Here is a 9,218-nt window from a genome sequence, read left to right on the forward strand (position 1 = left end):
GTGGGTCTGGAGGAGAAGATTTTGGAAGGAATTTACATGACTGTCATTTGGAACACTTCCGGTCACATGATCAGAATGGCCTCCACAATTTAACATCAGAACCCTATCCTAATGTTGTAACCCAAATTTGGTAGCATTCTGATTGGTGGGTCTGGAGAAGAAGATTTTTGAAGAAATTCACTAAGTTGGCCATTTTAACATGCTTAAAGTCACGTGACTGGAACGAACTTTGCAATTTTTGTTACCAGTCTGGAGAAAAACGTTGCTGCAAAATTTCAGCCGGATGGGCCCAGCGGTTTGGTCGGAGAAGTCAAAATAGGAGATGGATGGATGGATGGTGTGCGATGACAATGCCTCGTCTGGAATTTAAATTCCAGATAAGGTAATGATAACTAGAATTGCACTCGGTTGAGCACATACTTCTGCCAGACTGAACAGTTTACATTTTGCATCCCACTGATAGCCTGGATATGCATCCAAATTGAATAGCCTGGCCCAAAATCGAATTGGCTTGTTCTTATCACCTACTTTCTCATCCACCTGGTTTGTCATAATGTGTCCAAAACAAAACATTTTGAGATATCGTGCTATATATCGTTTTTGGCCTTATTATCTCTCAGTGGTGAAGAATCACTGAAAAGATTCTAGTATATGGATCTAGATCTTCACTAAGATCTCATCAATTCGTCCTTATCACACACCCAACCTGTCAACCAATTTTCATTCTAATCTGTCAATAACTTTTTTAAGATATCCTGCTCACAGACAAAACAGACAGGGGTGAAAACATAACCTCCACACACCGGTAATTGGAAAGTTCATAGAACACCTGACCCCGCGTAGTCTTGAGAAAAAGGACATGGGAAGGGTCTTTTCAACTCTTGCTTTGCGTTTCCAAGCACGATCTATATTAAAAATGAGTCACAATATTGTCAGACTCTATATTCCCCAATGCTGAGAGTGCGGGCACCGAATTTGATTGGTCGAGATGGCGCAATATTTTGTCCAATTACTGCTAAACTGGAGGTTTGTGGAAAGGCCAACAAGACGATTTGTGTTCTCCAATGTTCAAGTATATAATTAAAAAATATAAAAGTTTTAAAAGTTGTTGAAAAAAAACCAAACCTTTTTCGGAAGTTTAGCACCATTCATGCACCGTCTTTTACACCACCTTATATAACACGTTACATTAATTCTTTGCGTCTGTTGTTTATCCTTTATGGTGTCCCAAAAAGCAGTTAGTTTCCTGTTTGGAATGATTTGATTTGAATGCCCTACAAACAGACACTGAAGCTATTGCTTTAACCTCCGGTGCACATGCGTGTGCGGGATGAGATTGAGATGCCGTACAATATAGAGCCAAAGTACTAACTGCAAGATTGTAGAAGTGTAGACAAGCTGATTCGTGTTCTATATCCATCCTTTGGGACCATACTCTGTGCAGAACATTGGTGCTGCCTAATCAGTCTCCTTGGCTATTGGGTACAATCCTGGATGGGTCACCACTCTGACACAGGTGTTCTACAGTGTTCAAAGTATTAAATTAAATTGAAGCTCCTCCATCATAGACTCACAAACACACAGACAGAGTGAACCAATCACTTTTCCCCGCTTTGCTGTATGCATGTGGGTAATAAATCCGTCAAATCTAATGATGTAATTTCATCGTGGGGAACCGGAGAGGGGAAGGAATGGGGATTAGAAAAGTGTTGCAGGCTCAGGAACATCACCAGGGTGTTCAAAAAATAATTTGGGTGGAGGGGGGGGAGGGGGAGTGGAGTGGAGTGCAGGGCTCAGGCAGTCTTAGAGTGAAGAATGTACAACATCGATCACACACTATCCCTTGATGAGACCTTGTCACAGACATCACACTCAACACAGAAGTACACAATCACCCATCCATACTCGTGCTCTCTACAGATCTTGCCAACATCCCTATACCTCTCTATCTTCAAAACTTCCAGGTACCTATCTAATTGCAATTTAAACTTTTCTACTGTTTCTGCTGCCACTACCTTTCCAGGGAGACCATTCCATGCATTAACTACTCTCTGAGTGAAAGACTCCTGCCTTACTACCGTCTTAACTCTCCTCTTCTTTACTCTCAGGCTATGTCACCTGGTCCTATCACTGTCCATTTTTCTTAAGAATTCTTCTGCGCTTGTTTTGTCCATATTGTACCCGATATTATCTTTAAAACATCTCTATCAGTTCCCCCTTGTAATCTCCTTTCTAATGTATAAAGTCCTGTCTCCTTCAACTGCTCCTCATAGCTGAATCGAGCTCAGAAAAAAATAAATCAATTGAGTTGCTCTGCGCTGAACCCGCTCTATGGCAGCTATGTCCTTCCTGAGTTGCGGTGACCAAAACTGCACACAATATCCTCAATGTGGACTCACTAAATTCCTGTACAATGTTAACACCACCTCTTTTGATTTATAAATGACCCCCCTCCGAATACAACCTAAAACCTGATTTTCTTTACCTATACCTGCCTGACCCCTGTCTGCTTACCTCCCTTATCTATTACTACCCCCAGATCCTTTTCTTGTGTGACACACTTCAAGATTGCCCCTTGCATCATGTATTCTCTATTTTCATTATTCCTACCCATCCCAATCACCTTGCATTTATTTATGTTAAGCTACATCTGCATATAGTTTGCCCAATCACCATTCATTTGATTCCATTCACGGTTCTACCTACCTGTCTGCATACTCAGATTGACATTTGCCTTCATCAGCAAGTCTAGTTATTCATTATAAAGGGGATTTGAACCTGGAATCCCAAATTAATAAGCTCATTGCATTGACCCCATTGAATCGCAGAATGTTGTGTGTGATAGAGTGTAAGCTTGCTGTATGGAAGGGGTTTCTTGCGAGTCTTTCCCGCTTCAAGTCTGCAAACCGATAGGTGAACTAGATATATTGGCCAAACAGTTGAGTTGATGTGCAGTCCAGCTCACGAACCCGGATCTCGGAGTCTCCGCCCGGTCTGGAAGGTCCCATATCGGTGCGGGTGGTGTCCAGCGTGGATTTGTGTGCAGGGCACACGGCCCATGGAAGCATCAGGATCTTCGCTGTCGAGACCGAACGAGTCATCGTTAGCCGGTCCATTAAGAACCAAGCCGCAGGAAAATTGGCGGCGAACAACTGCGCACGTGGTTACCATTCGTGCCGGCACTGTGCACACACCGCCTGTGTGTACGACCTCGCCTGCCTTGATTGTACACCTGCCGAGCCAGGGTCGTTCGACAATATTCCTTCGTCAACTTTTTTAGGATCTGTGGCTTTCGTATAGAGCATGCAGTTTTAATGGTGATTGTGGAATTATAATAACTGTGAATATAAATAATGCTCATTCTGAGACGAGTAAGAAAGAACAATAATAAAAAAGCAGAAGTGGAACTTTGACCTTATTTTTAGAAATTATGATAACTGTCATTAAAACACCAATTTCTTGGAAAAAACAAAAAGATTAAATTTTTCTACCATTATATTTCTAACGAGTAAATACAACCCGTCGCTCCACTGATGTGAGGGAGAGAGAAAGAGGAATAGAGAGAGGAGGCAGGAGAGAGTGCAAGCTAGGAAGGGGGGAAGAGCGTGGAAGGGAGGGGGGAGGTGGGGAGAGCTATACCTCACCAAACGTTGCGATACAGTGTGTGTGTGTGTGTGTGTGTGTGTGTGTGTGTGTGTGTGTGTGTGTGTGTGTGTGTGTGTGTGTGTGTGTGTGTGTGATATATATATATATATATATATATATATATATATATATATATATATATATATCTATCAAGGTTGGAAAGAGGGATAGGGGTGGGAGAAAGGGGTTAGGGATGGGAGGCAGAGGGGTGCGGGATTCTGATAGATGTGACACCCATCCGAGAGATGACGCACAAAGTGATGAATCACCCGGCCTGTGAAACACCGGGAGGACAGTTTAGAGCTGGGTTGGGATTCAAATCCAGGCTACACAGAGTGAGCATGTGTACCTCCCAGGTTTCCTGCCATGATGTGGTGATTCCTTACTTCAGAACTGAAAAGATTGTTTTTCTCATTGTGATCATGTAATTTATTTTGCCTTCCTATCTCCAGTGTAGAACCACAGTATCACAATTGAATGTTGAAGAACGCACCAGGTGACTTTACCACGCAATGCACGAAACGTTTGAAGAAACTTTTAAAAGCGAAATGTTTAATTTTGATTTGTATTTATATATGCCGAAGTAACGGGTCGTACAATGGAAGAACAAAAACGGTAAACTTTGTGGAAAATGAAATTTCACATTTCCAGCAAGATGTGACACCACCTGTTGCACTGCAGAACAACACGTGACCAATGCAGGCGAGTAGCCCTGAACTTTGCTCAAGTCGATCTATATACAGTATTCAGTGACAGTGCGAATATTGTGGAGCACTGGCTTTAGCACTTCAACAAAATGGTCGAGCTGAAACGGCTGCCCTGGCATGCAATTGGCACTCAACGAACGTCATATTTAACATACACCTTCCGGAGATGCCCGAAATGTCACATATGTCTGAATTGGACAAATGAACACTTTTATAGGAGTTGGAACTGCTTGCAAGTTCGATTCTGGAGCTTAAACTTTGTAATTCTCCTTAGTTTAAGAGAGACTCGCAGTGATCGCATATGCGGAAATGAAATAAAGCAACAACGCTGGCATCTCCAGGCGTATATAAGCATTGCAATGTACCCAGCTATTCGTCGCTATGATGAACAGGCATTCAATAATATGAGAGAGGACAGTGAAAAAATAACCTTTATTGTGAAGATATCATTGCTGTCTCTTCCAAGTCAAGGCATGGTTGAGCAGGCCAAAAAACATGGCGGCTTCAGACCCCAGCGAGGTTACCCAGGAAATGCCTTAAGACCCCATAGGGTGAGGTGGCTGAGGATCGCCTGATGAAGGATATAATTAAATATGGCCGTTAATTATCTTCAAAAGGGGTGTTTTAATTAACCCAAACACTAAATTTTCACTCCTGCGCTTCCTTGGAGTTTTCTTAGTGTGCATGCAAAGTTTCAGGCTGATAGGTTTTATGGTTTTGGAGTTATGGAACAGACACACTGACATACACACACACACACACACACACACACACACACACACTGACATTTATTACTATAGATTATACCTGTTGGACATTTTCCTCTTGGTGCAACCCTTTTGATCTTTACCCCATCGAGTCATCGACCCTATTATAAAAATAAAAAACTCAACCACTTATAGTCGTGCTCCTCACCCCTTCCTCTCTCCATGCATGACAACGGATTATATCATCAAGCAGAACTTGGTTCATGTATCAAGCTGCTAAAGAGGCTCTCACGCTGTAATTGTTGGAGATTATCGCGGTTTGCCTCAAGGGCTTATCTAACCACTGGCTTCTGGGATGCTTTATCAGACAGACAGGTCATGAACCCTCAGGGCCCATCACAACCTCTGCACAAAACCCACCAGGTGATGACCTCTTAGAGTAGGAACTCTTTCAAGCCAATGCGTATTCGTAGAATGTGTAATTTATTTTTCGAAAATTCTGGATGTTGGTGCGAAGACATGGGTTGGAACACCATCAGACCAGAAGGTCTCTTTGATCGACGGGCTGGGACTGCTCGATGTGGACGTGTTGTGTGTGCAATCCGCACGAGCAGCCTCTATCCATCATGGTTATTGGTGAAACGAGGAGTTAATGATGAGGGGAATGGTGTCCTTTCAATAAGGGACAGGAAGAACCTTTGTAATTATCGATGGTTTTCCTTATTGCTTTGTGGCTCGTTTTCCCTCCTATAAAATCCGTCTGTTTATGTTTTCCTTCTCGTCTGGGGGAATATATGAGTGGGCTTACACTCACAGAAACTTACATTAGTTATATTTTAATTGTCTTCACTTGATGCTAATTATTTGTCGTCTGCTCCCCCAACCCAGCTATAAACTGTATTGCTGTCCGCCATTAATGTGCGCTCCGTCTGTTCAAGCCGGAGGACCCGTCTGTCAGCACTGGACGTTGGTGGACGTTAAAGACCCCTTTAACGTGGAGTCGGTGAGTTATTGCCAACACTGAACAAATTAAAAATTCCTCCCCAAATCGCTTTCAGTCGAACGTCAGGCCTGGCCAGCGATTCGTAAAAGACTTGAACCAAAAACATTTCCAAACTGACCCAACAGGAAGGTTGGTGTCTGGTGGTGTATTGGGCAGAGTGTCTGCTCTGTGTTTGAGGTCAGTGGTTCAAACCTCACCTGAGTCAAACCAAAGATTTAAAAAATAGTACACGCTGCTTCCTTGCTTGACACTCTGCATTTAAATAGGATGGAGCATGGACAAACAACCTCTCCTCTTCTTCTTCTTCTTTCGGCTGCTCCCGTTAGGGGTCGCCACAGCGGATCATCCGTATGATCCGCATAGTGATTTGGCACATGTTTTACGCCGGATGCCCTTCCTGACGCAACCCTGGTCGCCTCTTACGACACAGGGATATGGTACACCTATTTTAGCCGGGGTATACACCGGCCCAGTACACTGGTACTCATTTCGCCGACCTCGGAAGGATGACAGGCTGAGTCAACCCCCTGGTGTATTAATTCAATGGCCCACGGGGTTTGAACTCAGGACCTTTTGGATCCCAAGCCACATCCCTAACCACTGCGCCAACACCAGGCTCGGAGCATGGACAAACAACCATAGGTTATTAACTATTGCACAAGCTTTGATTGGCCTAATGATCTCCTCTTGTGTTTAAGTTCCTTGTAAGGAACTGTTTTTTTGTATACGTGTTGAAAGCTCATGGAAGGGAACAAAATGGAAAGGGGGAAACACCAACAGCAAAGGAGATGTGAGAATGAGATCATGGGGGTGGGGGGGGGGAGAAGGGCACACGGGGGTAAACAAGCTGAATGGAACCACAGCAAGAAGGGGAATGTGGGGATGAAACAGAAAATGAACAAACCAACAACCAAACAAAAAGAGGTGAGGGAGAGGGGGAAATAATCACAATAACCTGGAAAAGGGGAGTGCTAACACCTCATATTAAGGTGACAATAATTGGGGCCATTAAAGTAGTATCGCTGTAGTTCCAATGACCCTGTCTGCTTTACCTAAAATCTGTGATATTATTGGTTTATAAAATAAAACCTTTATAACTGAGATTGCCAAATTCAAATATCAGGGAATTAACAAAACCAGACCCCATATATTTCCCCCCCCCCCCCTTTTTGACAATGCAAAACTACAGAGGGGATGATTCAAATTGATCGTTTTTAAAAATTCACTCACATTTGGGATGAGGTAGTTGTAGTTGTAGTCACATGTTAGGGGGGGGGGGGGAATAACGATTTTGTAACAACTCAGATGAGTGAACCGCTGGTTTAATTACTTTTATCCCTTGCTTAAACACATTTGGAATTTCAAGACAAAACACGTCGGTATAAATTAAAGTAGTTGTTAAGACCGCAATGCAAAGTGTCGACAAAGCATCTACTTTGAAGTTCCTCGCCCTTCAGTGTCCAACAGATTATTATCCATTGTCATGAAACTTGTCCTTGTTTACAATACAAACAGAAGAAATGTCTGACATTCTTTTGCGAGTTTGGGTCAAAACATTCTGTTTGTGTGTGGTCTGCGTATTAATTAATCAAATTCAAAACATTCTGTTTGTGTGTGGTCTGCGTATTAATTAATCAAATTCAAAACATTCTGTTTTGATTGTGAAGCTTTAAAATCCGATGGGGTTTGAGGTTTTGTTTATTCTACTGTTGTTTGTTGAGTTTTTATCTCGGTTTTTGAACATGCAATTACATGCATATATATATATATATATATATACGTATATATCTTATTCACCAAAGCACGATTGAACCTGAATTGTGTGAAGTGGCAATTCCATCAGGTGTGTAGCGCCACCAGGTGGAAATGAATGTTGTATGGATTTGGGTGTCTGATACAAAGTAGATTCTGGTTTTCTGAGTGAAATACGAGGAATGACAAATGGGAACGCATTTTGATGAGGTGTCGTTACAGGTGGAACTCTGGATGCATAACCTGAAGCCTTAGATCTTGAACATTTTGTAGTTCGGATCTTGACACTTGAAATGTTTGTCGGTATATACAGGCAGTGAACAAAAAAATGGAAACACCTGGGTAAATGAGGGACACTAATAGGTGTGGCCTACATATTAATTAATCAAATAACATCCCAGCATGCTTAGGGGCATGCATAAAAATGCTGCACAGGCCTGTTTGGCTATAATTGTGGCTGGTATGGCTACAGGAGGATGCCTCAGTGACTGAAAGAGGGGTGATTGTTGGGCATGTTTGGCGGGAGCTTCAGTGAAAACGTCAGCTCAACATCCTCATGTTTCATGAGCAATGGGGTTTAAGAGGATGTGAGCATGTAACTCTGAGTGAAACATGTCATCAGCAAAGGGCAACAGTGTGCAGAAGCGCATGCTCCTGGATCGTGATATCCATGCATTAATTTGAAGAGCAAGGCAAAGTGGGTGAGCAACCGCATATCAGTTGACTAAATTTCAACCTGGAGTGTGAGTGGGAAGTTTTGTCAAAAACAGTCTGCCGAGAACTCCACAGAGCGGGATACCATAGTCAGGTTACAGTGCACAAGCCACTCATCACACCTGGGAATGCACGTTTGTGAGTCCTGTGGTGCAAAGAGTGTAGGAAATGGACGACCGAGCAGTGGAGAAATGTAATATGTTCAGATGAATCAACCTTCACCATGTTCTCGACAAACAGACAAGTGCATGTGTGGCACCAACCTAAAGAGCTCTACAATCCTGAGTGCTTGGTTCCAACAGTGAAGGGTTCTGGTGGTTCTGCGATGTGGTGGAGCACATTTTCCTGGCATGGTTTGGGTACAGTCATTCCTTTAGAAGGCAAGGTCAATGCCAATCACTACTTAATGGTACTGAGTGATCATCTTCACCCCATGTTGTAGCATTTCTTTCCTGCCGGTGTCTTCTTCCACGATGTCTTCCACGATGTCATTGCCCCCATCCACAGAGCATGTTTGGTCACCCAATGCTTTGATAACCATGACACTGATGTTATCCATATGTCATGGCCTTCTCAATCACCAGATCTGAACCAACCCAATTGAGCAATTATGGGATATTCTGGAACGATGCCTGAGACAGCGTTTTTCACCTCTTTCTAAAAGGTGTGAGTTTATTGGCTTTCATGTGG

At 42.9% G+C, this 9,218-nt stretch overlaps 1 long non-coding RNA gene across 1 annotated transcript in view; it reads left to right on the forward strand.

Moving 5' to 3' along the window:
• The window catches only part of LOC147014015 (uncharacterized), a 5,325-nt gene extending 1,750 nt beyond the window's left edge, over positions 1 to 3,575 (forward strand). Inside the window, exon 3 of the long non-coding RNA XR_015050612.1 lies at positions 1 to 3,575. This exon is cut by the window's left edge and continues 905 nt beyond it. This is a non-coding gene — a long non-coding RNA (uncharacterized LOC147014015).
• Positions 3,576 to 9,218: the final 5,643 nt, after the last annotated feature.

Source organism: Eptatretus burgeri, chromosome 13, assembly GCF_056783735.1.
Source record: "Eptatretus burgeri isolate ZD-2024b chromosome 13, Ebu_testis_v1, whole genome shotgun sequence".
In the NCBI taxonomy this organism is placed as follows: Eukaryota; Metazoa; Chordata; class Myxini; order Myxiniformes; family Myxinidae; genus Eptatretus; species Eptatretus burgeri.